The sequence below is a fragment of the Sciurus vulgaris genome (assembly GCF_902686455.1).
Source record: "Sciurus vulgaris genome assembly, chromosome: 4".
Lineage (NCBI taxonomy): Eukaryota > Metazoa > Chordata > Mammalia > Rodentia > Sciuridae > Sciurus > Sciurus vulgaris.
In genome coordinates this window covers 132,207,128-132,224,064 of record NC_136464.1, presented here as the reverse complement: position 1 = coordinate 132,224,064, position 16,937 = coordinate 132,207,128, and positions in this window count along the sequence as shown.

Genomic DNA, 16,937 nt, shown 5'->3' with positions numbered 1-16,937 from the left:
ACACAGCAATATATAGTACAGAGCTTCAAATGTTTCTTTGAATTTATAATACTTGTTCTAAAGGAGAAGTGAGATTCTGACAAGCATGGGTTGATTTCCCATTATGTTCCCTAGCTTCTTGGCTCCAATAAGCTAGACCTTCAACAGTGCCAAGCATACGTTGACTGCCCTGAATCACCCAAGGTACGCTGGAGGCCTTAGGAGACCATATGTTAGGCATCTGACATATGTTAAGGAAGAACTGGTCATATTTCTGAAGCAGATTTCCATAATGGAGCTTCGGCAGTGCTAGAATTAGCCCTGTAGCTCATCATGTTTAATTCATGCTTAATTACATTTGAATGTGCAAACTTTTTCATGAAGTCTTCACAATTGCACCTCCATTGCAATAGTCATAGTTGCTGAATTTTTCTGTGCTTCAAACACAAATGTCAGTACCTTGTGAAATTTCACAATTATACTATTCACTGTCATTTTTAATCCAGCTATAAATCACCATAATTTGATGATAGCTATACAATTATGAAAATATTATCTAGTAGACATCACCCTTATGAACCTAGTGCTAAGCATTATTGTAATGAAGTCAGTGAAAAGTCACGAAATTCCTAGCCAGCCTGAACTTAACAGAACATGAAGTCATTTAACTTAATTGAAAGTGTTAGCAACAGAGTTTTTCTACTTCAGGGATAGAAGTTCCATACAAATTAGAGCTGCTTAGGGAATGATTGCCTCCATAGTTGCCTTTTGCACAGAGCAGGGAAAACCACCAGATTTACAGTGGCATTTCAGATTCACTCAACTTTCTTCTCTAAGGACCATTTGATTATCTCCTACTGCCATGTTTAAATCAAGTCCTACAAAGCCTCATATCAGAAAGTCATAGAATTGCAGCTGAAAAGAGTTTTATAAATTACCTCATCCCTATGTTCATTTTGCAGATGAGAAACTCAGACCCAGACTTTGCTAAGATCTCAGTTACACAGCAACTGACTGGAGTTGGAACTCAGGTTTCCTGACCACCCCAGCCAGGAGATGGTTTGGGGCACTTCGCAGTAATGCCCGTTGAGAGTCCCAACCAAAGCCTGAAATTTTGCTCCCAATAAATGTCTCCTTCTTCACTGAAAAGGTCATTCCCACTACTCTGGTTTCATGTCTGAGACCTCACCATGAGAGGTCCTTCTCTGAATTTACACCATTGCGTTCTTGGAAGAATATTGTCAAAATGGATATAATGTATAATGCAGCACCGGATAGACCCTGAAATGCCCCAAGGACTCCATTAGCATAGATTTTTAAGTTGGCAATCAGGCTCTGCTTGAATGAGACAAGAAACATAATATTTGAGGGAGGTATCTGATGGCTTGAGATAGAGGAAGGGGCCATTGGACGTGGTGGGGAACAATGGTGAGTACCCAGAATCTAAAGGTCTGGATAGATAAAAAGCTCCAGAAGGACAGAAGTGAGAGTTCATAATAGGCTGGCAAAGGGGAGAAAAAAGACTGATGAGCAGCATTGGAATGGGTGGTGCACACACACACACACACACACACCACACACACACACACACAAATCCAAGGAACCAAATTTCCTTCTCTGAAGAAGAATTACACTTCACAAGGCATTTTCCTTTGTTATCCCATTTGTACTCAGAAAAGGCAATAAAATTTGTATGCCTATCTTAAGCATTCTTACCCAAGGTTTTCACTGGGCATTTATTATCAAAGGTGTTCAATCCTTAAGCCAGAAATTCCATGGTTTTAGATCTTCTGAGTTCAGTAGGAGACACAAAACTCCCCCCAAATTCATCATCCTCCCATCCTTTGTTCCAAATCTTCCTCAAAGTTTTGGTCAGTTTTGAGTCCACAAAATGCAAGAGAAGAGCTTCAGTTACAGTCTTGCAATACCTCTGTCTCCCTCTCTTTATCTTCCTTCATTCTTCATACATGCAGGGCTGAACAAAGTGATTACAGTGATACTTAGAGGCTCCATGTGTTGCTCTGTTTTACATATAATAGAGATGGGCAATTCCCATTAAGAGGTAACCCTGTATGTTCTGATTACGAGTCACATTCGGGGGTATCTGAGTCAATCCACCTGTGAGACGTGTGGTCAATAAGATTAGAAGGATGAACAGAAACACTGGCACTATCTTCAAGAGCTTATAACTCAGTGGAGGGCAATGGACATTTATTTAGAGAAATAGCCAGCAATAGTGTCTAGACCAAAGGAAGGGAAGGGGAGAGAAACAGGTGGGAAAAGACATAAATGGACAAGGGAGAAAGATTAGTAAATGTACCTTTAAGCAGATGACAACAACAGCTCTGTGAGCCTGGTATTTCAAACACAGTGCTTTGATTTATACACATTATCTTATTTGATGGTATTTATGACTTCAAATCTCCAGGAAGAAGCTATAGTAATTAGTGGATTAGTACCTGTCCCCAAAGACTTTCCTCTAGGAAAAGAAGCTAGCCAAAGGCACTTCATGTATGGATGACAAAGCAAAGTCAGTGCCTGTGTTTGATAACAAGTCAATGCCTGATATCACCTTCCTCCAGGAATAATATCTGTCATTTTATCATCTTTGTTCTGAGTGTCCTCTCACACCTGGTACAGCACCCTGGAGAGAGCAGAAAACCAATATTCACTCATTGGGTGATCTTGAATCAGGTTTTCTTGTATCCTGAGTGACTCCACACAATTGTCATAGTGAGTGACCAAATCCTTACCCTTTAGTTTGTCAGCAATTGAAGTTTCCAAAACGCTTGACTGCACGTAGCCAGACATGACCCACTGTGAACCTTTGGCTGATAGATCCTCAACATATACAGCCTTAGGAGTCCTCCCTCCTTTTACTCCAAATGCCCTTCCACTCTTCCAAGTGCAAAGACAGGTAGAACTGTGAGATTAGTGATACAAAGACAAGAGTGATCAGAAAGTGGTTGTGGGCAAGGGAACAACAGCACTTGTCACGCTAAAGACATTTTCACCCAGAGCAGGCCAAACCCTTGTCTGCCAGCTTTGAAAATGCTGGCCACAATTTGCCCTCAGTTTGCCAGAACAGAAGAGATTCTATTGTGGAGCTCTCTTTAGGCTCAAGGCAATAATTATTAACCGTGGTTTCCACAGGCTAGGATTACGCCAGGTGGAAAAAACCATGGGTTTTAATCTGCTTGATCTGAAATGTCAAATTGGGCCTAAACACTTCCTGGTGCTCTAAGAGCTCCTGGGAGAGCCAAGATCTTGCTGTCTTAGACCTTCTGCTCTCCATGCAGGCTTTTCTTTTACATTTCCACATTAATTAGAATTCTTTGCAAGGGAGAGAATAATTGTTCTGGCTATTATGAACTATCAACAAGCCATTTCCAAGCTTTTACCCAAAGTTCAGTGATTAGGCTGCAGTCTGTTTGCCTTCTGGTTACTCCCGCTTAGCCTTCACACTTGCTGGGTAGACTATAGTCAATCCTGCCGTTCTGAAATTGGGAAAATATTAGACCTCCTTCCACCTTTAATCTCTGTGCCCACAGAGCACCAAGGGGGGAAGAACCAAGATGAGTCCTCCTCCTGGGACCAAAGCAGAATGTAACTCAGTTTTACAAGAGACAGAGAAAGCCCCTCCGAGGAATATGGAAACAGGCCTGAAGCAACACAAGGTCATGTCAAAAAACTGGGGCATAACCAGGCTGGCAATGTGGACTCTCAAGAATGAGGTGGGTTGGTTTGCACAAGGCAGTAAAAGGAGACCAGAGCCAGAAGAGCAAGAGGGCACTGGCCTCTCCAGATGGAGACTCTGAATGGTACTGGCAGATGCTGTGTGCCAGCTTGATGGTGGCTTGTCACTGCCATTCATTTGCCATCAGGAGAATGGCCATCATGCATGGGAGGTTACTAAACCTACAAGAAATACAGATTCATTACCTTAGTGTGTCTTTCTGCTCTGTCAAGTTTTTGGAATCGTAAGGATTATTTTCCAACAATAAAGAGGATCTGTGTGACTAAGCTCAAGGACTATCAAACACAGTGTAATAAAGAATCTGACTTCATTTTTGGTGTTTGACTGCTGACAGCTTTGAAGCCCCACCTACCCCCTTCACCCACCATCTGAGCAAGTCTTTAAGAAAGCCCAGGGGCTCCCTCCTTTGACGCCTGCAGCGAGCTCAAACCACATGATGCAGGCCACATTCAGGAATCCTTACCCTGGCCACAGCTCCCTAAATACTATAAAATTTCTTTTCTCTGATGCTTTCAGACCAGCCTGGGAGTCTCCCTTACTCTCCTCAGAAATCTCATTTGTGAGTAATAAATCTTAGCACATCATCTCTATGCAGGTATGATGTCATCTCAACTAAACTTGGGTTGTGGGTCCAGCCCTCTGTGTTGTGGGTTCAACCCTCTGTGGGTCGAACACAACACACTGTTTATCGTGCACAAGACCAAATGTTTTAAAAACTTAACCAGAGAATATTTCCAAGACATACTCATTAGCCCAGAAAGCAATTTGCAACCCAGGTTGTAAGATTCTATTTGTAGAATAATAAGCATTTGTCATAGATAGGATGATAGAGAGAGAGAGATAGATCAATCTAAAACCTGTTAACCTTGGCCACTCCTGAGTGAGGGAGTAAGGAATAGGAAAGTTAAAAGTTTACTTATGCATTTTAATCTTTGTACATATGTAAGGCTTAAATCATTGACCCTAAGTGTATTCTTATTATCTGTCCAATGTACTACTACATATATATATGGAAAGAGAAAGAGAGGGTAGAATAATTTTAAGCTAATTAAAAAATAGTTTTTAACTCAGTTGACAGGCAAAGTTTTTTTGTTTTTGTTTTGTTTTGTTTAATGGAGATACCCTACATGGAGAGGGAAGTGAAAAATTAGTTGCTGGGAACGGCCAGTGAGCTGTGGCAAGGACTGAGAAATACATATAAATAGCCTCAAAAGCAATCAAATACTTTAACCCAGTAATTTCATTTCTAGTAATCAATTCAATCATAAAAATTAAAGCTATGCACAGTAATTTGTATGAGAGAGCTCCCATTACCGTATTTTTAAAGTGAGTTTTCACTTCTGTCAATGCCATTACGTGCACATAATTTAACAGGAAGCAGGTTTTAAGGCTTATGGAGAGCCCAGCGGCCCCACTCCATGATTTTCCATCCTCATGAGCCCTCGGATTCCACCTCTCTCCACTTCCTGCAGTTTCCTCTGATATGTAACTCCATATTTCTAAATACTGAAATACTGTGCTTATCCTTATCCTTCTACTTCTTCTTTTTTTTTTTTTTTTTGATTCAAAGGTTGAACCCAGAGGGGGTTCACTACTGAGCCACATCCTCAACCTATGTTTTATATTTTATGTTGAAACAGGATCTCACTGAGTCGCTTAGGACCTCGCTAAATTGCTGAGGCTGACTTTGAACTTGAAATCCTCCTGCCTCAGCCTTCCCATCCCAGCCGCCTATGTATGTGCCACCACGCCCGGCTCTTGCTACTTCTTGATTCCCCAACTTAGACAAAATGTGTTAGACTTATTCCTGTGGCTGAGACTCTACCTCTCCCCTCACTGCCACCCACACTCACCTTACTCCTGCCAACTCTTCCTCCCAATACTGTTATCAGTCTTCATCTTATTTGAGAATTGCTACACAAATATTTTATTAAGCCAAGAACTGTGCTACAATGACATTCCTTTTGTACAATATTTTGCCTAAAGTTAACCATTACTTCTTCTTTTCTGTATAATTCTCTAATATTTTCCCAGTGTTTCCAGATGTATAATACCCCCACCCCTGTCCAAGAACTTCCTAGGACTTCCCTTTCTTCCCTATCCTGTGTTAGATGAAAAGCATTTTTCTTGATCTTCCTCTGTCTTTTATTCCCTCATTTTGCAGCAAAATTTTTCAAAAAGGGGCCTAAGGAAGAACCCCCCCCCCCTTTTTTAGTATTTGCATGTCTGGGAAAATGTTTATTATTTGTTTTATTACTTTTTCATCTTCATTTATAATTTCTCTGATTAGTTTGGTGTTGAACTTTCTGGATTGATCTTCTAATTTCCTTCTCTTTCCTCTGTTTTCTCTCTCTTCTTGTTCCATTTTCTGAGAGTTTCTCAGCTTCATCCTCCAATCCTTCATCCTCCAGACAATTGAATTGTCTATGTTACTACCATATTTCTAATTTTTAAGGGTTCTTTCTAATCCCTTGATTATTTCTTTTTATAGCATCTTGTGTTTGTTTTATAGATGCAGTATCTTTTATTGCTCTGAAGATATTAAATATAGATTTTTGTTTTCTTCTGCATAGCCTCTATTTTTTTATGGGTTCTTTTGTTTTTCTTTGTTTGCTTCTCTTTAATGTTGGGTGAGTTCCTCAAATATATAGTGACCCTTGGTTGTACATTCATATATAAGACTGGCAACCCCAAAATTGTTGATTGGAAGTTCAGTGATTATGATTATGACTCATCTTGCCATGAAAGGGTAAGCGCACAGGAGTATGATTTATTCACCGATGAGCTAAACCAGAAGATGTTTAAATATCTGAAGTAAAGAAGGCTTGAGGAGAGATCAAATGTTGGTATTTGGAGATCTCTACTCTGAAAGAGTTGTATTTCTTCAGAAATTCTCCAATTTCCTGTTGGAGGTAAGGGAACTGGGTGGGTGTCATGTGGTTGGCAATTAGAATTCTAACAATAGGGCAGGTGGAGACCACTGAGGATTTGAAAGATTAGCACAGAGAGTTTTGTTCAAGGACCCTGATTTCACTTCTGTGTCTTCTTTCTTTCTACTTTCTGAGGTACCGTTGCAAGTACTGTGATACCTAGTGTGCTTTGGAGATGAGAGATAGACAAATTGACAAAAGGGGCAGATGAAGCATAGTGTAGCAACTAAAGGAATGGTTAGCTCACTGGTGCCATGTGTCATATCCTCAGAATGCATGGGGCTGCAAGACCAGTGTCGTTTATTGACACTTAAGGTTTCCATAAGACAAATCCTACTCTTAGGACTAACTCTGGACAACATAAGGAGATAAAATGTTGTAAGCTGAATAAAAAGTACCAGGCAGCAGCCTCACATAGAGCTATATTGCTAAAATAAATCTTTCTGGTAGCTGATATGAAGCTCACTGTTTCTGTATATTGAATTTATCCCATTTTATAGTCATGCATTCCTATAAAGACACTTATTACAGATTTCAAAGACCTGATTAAGAAGAGTAGCTACAGAAAATGAATTACACAAAGGAAAAATCTTACATTCTTAATAAATATACTTGTTAGCAAATATGCAGCAGAGAAACAATAGACTAAGGAATAGCCACTACCCCAAAATATATGCTTATTATTCTAAAAAAAAAAAAGGCTTATTTAAAAGTAACCTGTATCATTTGGCAAACTTACATACACCACATCCTACAACTTCAAGCCAATGAAACTGGTTTAGGCCATGAGGCTTTACCTTGCTTCACCATTGGAAGCAAACAAAGAAAAATTCTGCTCTCTTTCTAGACCCTTGGTTCAAGTGAGGAGCATGTCAGGATCAGGAAGAGGCTCACATCTACAGACTCCTTGCTAAAAGACACAAAAAAAAAGGATCTACAGGGCATGTTCAGATATGGCTTGGGCATGACCTAGAAGATTTGGGATCCCTACTCCCAACTTTAGGGTAGTGATTGATGGCTGTGGATAACTGGCATACTGCTTCAATGAACTTCTCTTGTTCTATCCAGAGAAGCAACCTATTAGACGCACACACACACAAGGACTTATTTTGTGAATTGTCTCACGTAATTATGGAGGCCAAGAGTCCCACAGGTTGCCATCTACAAGCTACAGAACCAGAAAATCTAGTGATATAATTTAGTCTGAGTCTGGGATTGATGATGTTAATTATCAATCTGACCAGTTCACACAGAGAGAGCAAATTCTCCCTCCCCCTGCCTTTTTATTCTATTTTCCTCGGGTTCTTAACAGATTGGATTGGAACAACCCACATTAATTACTAAGGGTGAGCTTCACTCAGTCTGTTGACTCAAATGCTAATCTCTCCTGCAAATAGCACCACAAACACACCCAGAAATGCTTACCAACTATATGGGCATCCCTTTACCAAATCATGTTGACACATAATACTAACCATCAAGACTCTGTATATATGAAGTCTATAATGTCTGATTTCAGGGAAGTAGGTTAAATATAGACTCCCTAGACACTATATTACAATTCAAATATTTATTAATATAATGCCAAAATCTGCCCATGCATATATCTACCCGTGGTTAATCATGCCTATATATTATAATTACCATATTTGGATAAATTATCCTCCAACCTTCAATGCTATAAATAGGTACCCCTCCTTTGTGCTAATTTGGTCTCCTGTACTTGCTCTATCTTTGCACAACTTGTGATTGCCTATTTAAACATCTATCTCCCTTCCAGACTGTTAGTTTTGAAGGCATTATGGAGTGCCATGCACCAATATATACCCTGCCCAATGCCTAGCACAGTGCTGGGTACATAATAGATGTTCAATAAATGCTGCATGAAGAATGGTTTACAATGTCTTTATTGAAAGCTACTCATAAAACTTACCTCATTTTGTAAAGGAAGAGGGAGAGTGGACAAGGTTCAAATGTCAAAGGAAATTGACTCTTCACATATCCACACCTGTTTTTGGAACTCAAATATTGAAAACCATAATTCTACTATTAAAATTTTCAAAAGAAGTGTAAGTTGAAACAATCACCTTAGAAAACAGTTTTAACACTATCTTCTAACGTTTAAGTAGCATAGCCTACAAAACAATCCCATTCCTATGTTCTTGAGAAACATTTCTTCTGTGTACAACAAACATGCAGGAGATTGGTTATTACAACTTAGGTCACAACACCAAGACATGCAAGCAGCTGAATGCCATTTGACCAAGAATGCCAAAACAATGGAATGGTAAGTGAACTGGCATGAACTAGAGTTGCACATAAAAATAATGGTGGATCTTAGAAACATGTGATGGCCAACTTTACATGTCATCTTGGCTAAGCTACAGTGTTCAGGTTTTTGATCAAAAACTAAATGGCCAACTTTACATGTCATCTTGGCTAAGCTACAGTGTTCAGGTTTTTGATCAAAAACTAAATTTTTCTATGAAGCTATGTTTAGGATAGGAGGGGTGACAAATGCCTATAATTCCAGTGATTCAGAAGCCTGAGGCAGGAGGATCCCAGTTGAGGCCAGTCTGGGCAACATAGTGAGACCCTATCTCGAAATAAAAAGTAGAAAGGGCTGGGGAGATGGTTCAGTGGTAGAGCATCCCTGGATTTCATCCCTAGTACCCGATTGTATGTATGGATTAACATGTACAATCAGTAGACTTTAAAAGGAGTAAAGCAGATTATTCTTTCTCCCATAATGTGGATGGGCCCTGTCTAATCAGTCAAAGGCCTTAAAAGCAAACATTGAGAATTTCAAAGAAAGAAGGAGTTCTACATCAGGACTGCAGCACAGAAAGCCCGCTCTATCCCCACCCCCAAAACAACACAGGCAGCAAAAACAAAAGCAAATGGATGACATAAAACTAAAGAACTTCTGCAGAACAAAGGAAACTATCAACAGAGTAAAGAAGCAACCTATGGAATGGGAGAAAGATTTTCATACCATTCATCTGATAAGGGATTAATTTTTGAAACATAAAAAGATCTCCAAGTACTCAATAACAAAAAAAACAAATCCAATTAAAAAGTGGGCAAAAGACCTGAGTAGACATATTTCAAAGATGATATACAAATGTCTAACAGGTATATTTTAAAATGTTCGACAGTTCTAATTATCAAGGAAATGCAAATCAAAACCACAAGGAAATGTCATCTCACACTTGGTGGAATGGCTATTATCAGAGGTGAAAGATAGCCAGCATTAACAAGGATGTGCAGAAAAGGGAAACCTTTTACACTGCTAGTGGGAATGTAAGTTAGTACAGCCATTCTGGAAATAGATTGGAGGTTCTCCAACACATGAAACATGTAACTACCATAGGATCCAGCAATCCCACTACTGACTGTGTATCCAAGGGAAAATGAAATTGGTATGTCCAAGAGAAATCTGTATTCTCAGGTTCATTGAAGCATTATTCACAGTTTCCAAGACAGGGAATCAATCTAAGTGTTTGTCAGTGGAGCAATGGACAAAGAAAATATGATATATACCTAGTGGAATACTCTTCAGCCTTAAAACCTAAGGAAATCTCATCATCTGAGACAAATGAGGCACAGAAAAATAAAAACTGCATGATCTCATTTACCTGCAGAATCTAAAAAATCAGTTATAGAAGCAAAGATTGGAGTGTCAGTTATCAGAAACTGGGTTGGGGGGTGCTTGGAGGGATGTTATTCAAAGAAAACAAAATCTTAGGAGAAGTGAATACATGAGATTTATTGTACAACATGGTGACTATAGTTAATATCAATATACAATATTATGTATTTGAAAATTCCTGGGAGAGTAGATTTGAGTTCTCTCATCACAAATAAATGATAGATATATGAGGTGATACATATTTTAACTAGCTTAATTTAACCATTCCACAATGCACATATATTTAAGAACATTATCTTATACACTATAAATAAATATAATTTTTATTTATCATTTAAAATAATAAGGCCGGCCACAGTGGCACATGCCTGTAATCCCAGCAATTTGGGAGGCTGAGGTAGGAGGATCTTGAGTTCAAAGTTAGCCTCAGCAACCGTGAGACACTAAGAAACTCAGTGAGACCCTGTCTCTTAATAAAATACAAAAAAAGGACTGGGGATGTGGCTTAGTGGTTGAATGCTCCTGAATTCAATCCCCAATACCCTCCAAAAAAGAAGGGGGGACTATAACCCTGTCCTGAGTCTTGTATGTGTCTGTCTTCTGTGTGTGTGTGTGTGTATTGTTTTAAGGCTGAATAGTATTATACTAGGTATATATCACATTTTCTTTACCCCTTCCTCCATTGATGGATAGTTAGATTGATTCCCTATCTTAGCAACTGTGAATAATGCTTCAATGAACCTGAGAATACAGATTTCTCTTGGACATACCAATTTCATTTTCCTTTGGATACACCGCCCATAGTGAGATTGCTGGATCCTATGGTACTTACATGTTCAATATGTTGAAGAACACCCCCATCTATTTCCAGAATGGCTGTACTAACTTACATTCCCACCAACAGTGTAAAAGGATTCCCTTTTCTGCACATTCCCATCAACACTTATTATCTTTCATCTCTTTGATAACAGCCTTTCCATCAGCTGTGAGGTCTATGTGTGTGTGTGTATAAACTCTTTCCAGTTGGTTCTGTCCCTGCAGAGAGCATTGACTACTGCAAAGAACAGCCATGACTGAACAAAGTAAATGAACTAAGTACCATGGTATTGTGATACTATAATTATAAGGTTCAAAAGAGGTAAAACTAAACACCAGAATGCTCATGAATGCACACATATCTGGACTGATAAGTTGGAGAGACTATGTCTGAAGCGTGCAGCTACATGTTGACTCTGTGGGTGGCTCAGGGAAGGGACTTGGACCTCTTTTATGAGGTGTTGGTAATGTTCTGTGTTATGGTTTGGATTTGAGGTATCCCCCAAAACCCCAAGTGTGAAACAATGCAAGAAGGTTCAGAGGAGAAATGATTAGTTGTGAGAGCCTTGACCAAATCAGTGAATTAATCCCAATAGGAATTAATTTGCAACTGAAGTGGTACAGTGTGGTTGGAGGAGGTGGGAATTGGGTGTGGCTTTGGGGTATATATTTGTGTCTGGTGAGTGGAGTCTATAACTCTGCTTCCTGATCAACCCCTGAGCTGGTTCCCTCTGCCACACGTTTCCGCCATGTTGTTCCTACCTCTCCTTGAACCCGGAGGAATGGAGCCTGCTGTCTATGGGTACAGACCTCTGAAACCATGAGACCCTAAATAAACTTTTCCTCCTCTACAGTTGTTCTGGTCAGGTCCTTTAGTCACAGCAGTGAAAAAGCTGACTAAAACATTTTACTTCTTAGGTAGGGTGGTAGCTTTATGAGTATTCATTTTATTATTATGCTTTATATTTTACATGTATATTAAACATAGCATTTTTATGAAGCAAATATTTTATGATTAAAACTTTTTTAATAACAAATCTTATAGGAACCTATAAAAGAACATTGTGCTGAGCTCCTTTTGTTGGCTTAGTGACTGTTTTTAACATAAAATATTTCTTCCTGGAAGCCTCTCTCTGTTCCTTTTTCTTTAGTAACACTCTTGCCTCTTTTATCCTTGTCCCCCTTGTACTTTTCACAGCTTCTAATCCATTAACCACTCTGACATATGGATTTAAATGCCCTTCTTATTACACTCTGCTGGATCCAAGTTCTCCAGGTCCGATTTTCCCAACTCTGTCTCATAATCGGCAGCTTTTTTTATACCTTCGTTTTCAACCCCCTTGTCTGACTGCACTGCCAACCCCCTTACTCTCATCTTGCCCCAACTCTGAACTGCATCCCAGAAGAGTGCTCTATCCCCTGGTGCCTCCTTGGGCTTTGATGACTTCTCCTCTGAACCTTGTTCTTTTGGTTAAGCAATTCTCCTTGGCCCAGAGTTCCCACCTGTAGCCCTAAATGTCTTTCCTTCAGTTCTCTCTTTGACCTTTTCTAATCCAGCTTTTACGCACTTCCTGCCACTGAAACACCGTACTGTCAATTACCTCCTCCTGGGGGGCTAAGCCTCCTGGCCTCTATGCCAGCCTTCGCCCCCTCGACCCGACAGCAGTCTTTGAATTGGCTCAACAGTCTCCCCCTGGGTCAATTGATGGCTCCCAAAAGGGCCAGCCCAAATGAGTTTCCTCGCCTAGACTTTGAGGACCGCTGTGCAGCTGCTGCCGGGGGTATTTTGCATGCAACCAAATAGCTCCCAGCTTAAAAGAGGTGAGCCTTGAGATGAGAATCAGTTTTTCATTTGAAAGCTGAATAAAGGATTGATCGAGCAGGCTGAAGTACCTTGAGGAAAGAAAGAACTGCCCATGATTAGAAAATGCAGACCTTCTTTCAAATAATTTTTCAACAATTTAAAAACTAGCAGTTTAAAATAGAAATTTTGAAGGACTATGAATTGGGTCCAGAGCTCACTGTAATGACTTGCTCCTGCCCCCCCCACCCAATTTTTCTCAACCACACACTGGAGTTTCAGTTTTTATAATTAAATATTCAAGCAGCATATTTAAATGTTCCATTTGATTGGCTTTTATTTAGAATCAGAAAGACCTAGAAATAATCTTTTCTCCTCAAAAAAAAAAAAAAAAACTTCCTTAAAGGCCCTTATTGTATTTTATCATATATTCAAACTTGATGTATTGTTTATAATATTGTTTGAATTTTTACTTGATAAAATGGCACTTAGCACTTAGACATTGAGGAGAGCATCTCACAATGCTCTCCAAATTACCACTGTTGATTTATCTCGAAAACTCATATACTTTAGCTACACAGGACTCTTCTTAAACCTGTGCTTACCCTCTTCAGTATTTCTGCTCAGGCAGTGGTCTCTTAATTATTCATTTGGCCACTTCTTTTTTATTCTTATTTGTTTTGACTCAAAGATTTCCTTGCCCTCTCCTTTCCACGGGTCAAAATTATTTCCTTAGTACCCTCTCTGACTATATTTTGTTTTGTTTTATGTATTTGCTATAATATTTCATGAACTTTTTATTTTGAAATAATTTCAAACTCATAGAAAAGTTACAAATATAATACAGAGCCTAATACCCTTTGCACAGAAACCTAGATGTTAACATTTGCAGTATTTGTTTTATCTTTTTCTTCCTCTGAATGTGAGTGATGAATAATATTTCCCTTCTGGATTTCTTTAGAATAGGTTGTATATATGATGCTCTTTTATCCTTTATCATTTCAGTGTGTGTTACCTAAGAATAAGGTCCTTCTTTTATGTAACCATGGTATAATTATCAAGTTCAGGAGATTTATCATTGATTTATTACCATTTATCAAAGAAGTCCATATTCTAGTTTGATTAATTGTTCTAATAAAGTCTTTTGTAACATTTTGCTTTCTCTTTCAGTGCAGAATCTAGTCTAAAATCACATATTGCAGTTAGGTTACATTTATTCCAAATTATGTCATTAGTTGGCATTTATCATAACAACTGATAAACAACCTAAGTAGTCATATTAAGAACATATAAATATCCTGCTTCTCATCATACTCTTCTCCCTAGATTTAGCATCCCCTGCTGATTCTTGCCTGAATCAATCTTCACTACAATACTTGCAAAAATGGTGAATTTCTAACTCCATTATTCCATCTACATTTATCTCTTTGACTTATCCTGTAAAGAAGAGCGCTCCCATTACCCATTTCATTTGCTATCTAATTATTATCAGCATGGACTCGTGGATTCCTCTTTTATTCAATGAGTTATGTTCTTATTTATTTTGGTGCTTGAAATTGTCCAACATTTGGTCAGTGCAAACCTCTTGAGGCCAACTTCTGTGTCCTTCTAACATATCTGTGGATTCTTTGATTACTTCCTTACTCTCTGTTATAACAGAGTGGTCAAGTCTCATTTTATTCCTTCCCTACTCCAGCCCCTGGAATCAAGCATTTATTCATTCATATTGCAAATATGATTTTAATACCTGCCTCGTACTGGACATCACGCTAGGCTCCAAATACAGGATCCTAGGCAAACCAGATACCATGTTTTTCCTAAAGAAATTTGAGTATATGAGATCAACATTAAGCTTTTTTTCTTTGCTTACATCTCACATGCATTCACCCCATGTGTGGCAAAATATGGGTATGTTCCCAAAACGGGATTGAATGCTTACTGAATGAGTCTTAAGTTACCTTCTGGTAATCTCCAAAATTCTCTCTTGTCTAAATCTAGAGCAGGGTGATCCTGTAAGAAATCACTGTGAGTGCAAGGTTGTCTTCAGCCAGCAGAGAAGGTGATTATGGAGAGGCTCTGTCCTAGGATGGGCTTGTACCTCAGCATCTCCTGCACACTGACTTGGGCACCATGATGAGCACCATGCTGTGCAAGACTAGGAACAGTGTTGGCTGTTAGGAACAAAGGACATTGGGTGAATTTTTTTCTATTGTTTAACAGATTTGATTTCAAAACCGTTTTAGATTCACAGAAAATTGAGCATACCATACATAGTTCCCGTATTTCTAAACCAACTCCCCATTGTCTCCCCTGTTATTTGAATCTTGCATTAAGTGTGATACATTTGTTACCATTACTGGGTCAGTATAAAGGTCTCAGTATTGATGTATTTTTATTAACTAAACATTATAGTTTTCATTAAAGTTCATTCTTTGTGTTGTTTGTACAGTTCTAATATGTATTGTCAAAAGCAAAATGTTGGGTATCCACCATTATGGTATCAAGCAGAATTGGTTTTGCCCTAGAAGACCCCCATTCTTCACCTATTCACCCTCTCCAAGTCCTCCTGAATCTCTGGCATATATGGATCAAAATTTTAAAGAGGAGTAAAGATTGGCCAAGTGAGAGAGCTGCGTTCCTGAAGAATAGTTATCGTTGAAAGCCACAACTTCTCTAGTTCCATGCTGTGTGATTCTCCATCTTGCTGCATGGCCTTCAGTCACTGTGGATTTCCTTCCATTCCTTGAAAAAACCAAACTTGATCCCACTGCAGGTCTCTGGGTTCTCTTTCACACATTTCTCATCTTTCGGATGGAAGAGATCATCTCTGACCATCCCTTAGCACAACTTTTACCATCTTCAATACAGGACCTTGAAGAATATGACGAGAGGCTTGAATTTTTGTTCAGGGGCAATAGAGTTTGAAAAAAACAAACAAACAAAAAACCATCATGACATTTAAGGTAATGACTGTAGAAGTGCCCTATCATTTGAGTTAGGAAACTTAACAACCTAGACAAAAATGTTAGTACTCTCATCTCTATAATCTAGAAAACTTGCTTGCAATCTGAAAAACCAAAAATGAACAAGTAATTGCACACAGATTCAAAATAAATGAAATGTCCCATGGTGAGGCTTTAAGCAGAACCTCCTGTCTATTTAGGGATGGTACTTCCTGCCTTGGTCATGCTGTTTCAAAGTATTACTGTGACTGGTAGGTACACCTCAGGGACATTTGAGAATATAATTTGCAACATTTAATATAGATGAAAAGTGAATGTTTTTCATAACCAGTTGTGTAGAGCTGAATGCATAAGGGACGGTGGCTGAAAAAATATATTTGTGTTAGTCATGTTTAATTACGAAGACCTTTTCCCAACCTCACCACCTTCTCCTGTTTATATGGAAAGTGACAGGAGGTGGCACAATGTCCCATAAGAAGTTATGTCCTAGAGACTGTTATTCATCTACATTTTGGGAACTTGGGGTCTTGAAAAAAATGTAAACTAATATGGGAATTACACAGTAAAATGATCGAATTCTGATCGCTTTATTTACCCACAGATAAAAGCACCTATAATCAAGATTTAAAAGAAAAGATTGGGTTTGGATTTCTTATCACTTTTTTATGATTATAAAAAGTAACACAGACACACAAAAAACTGTCATCTCAAATTACAAGAATGAAACTAAAAATTTCTTTAAAAGAATGAAATGTACTAACAATTATTATCATTTTGATATATGAATGAGAGATTTGGGGTTTGACAGTAAACAGAATTCTGTATACTGACTTTTGTCATTAGTTTTTATTCTGAGCATCTCTCCTCATCATTAGTGTTCAAAGCCATGATTTTTAGTATCTGCTTGTAATTTCAATATGTGCATACAGCTGATTTAGTTAACTTTCTTGGTTTGTTATACATGTAGGTTGCTTCCAGTTTTTTTTGTTTTGGTTTATTTTATTTTTATTTTGATTCATTGTACACAAATTCAGTTTTT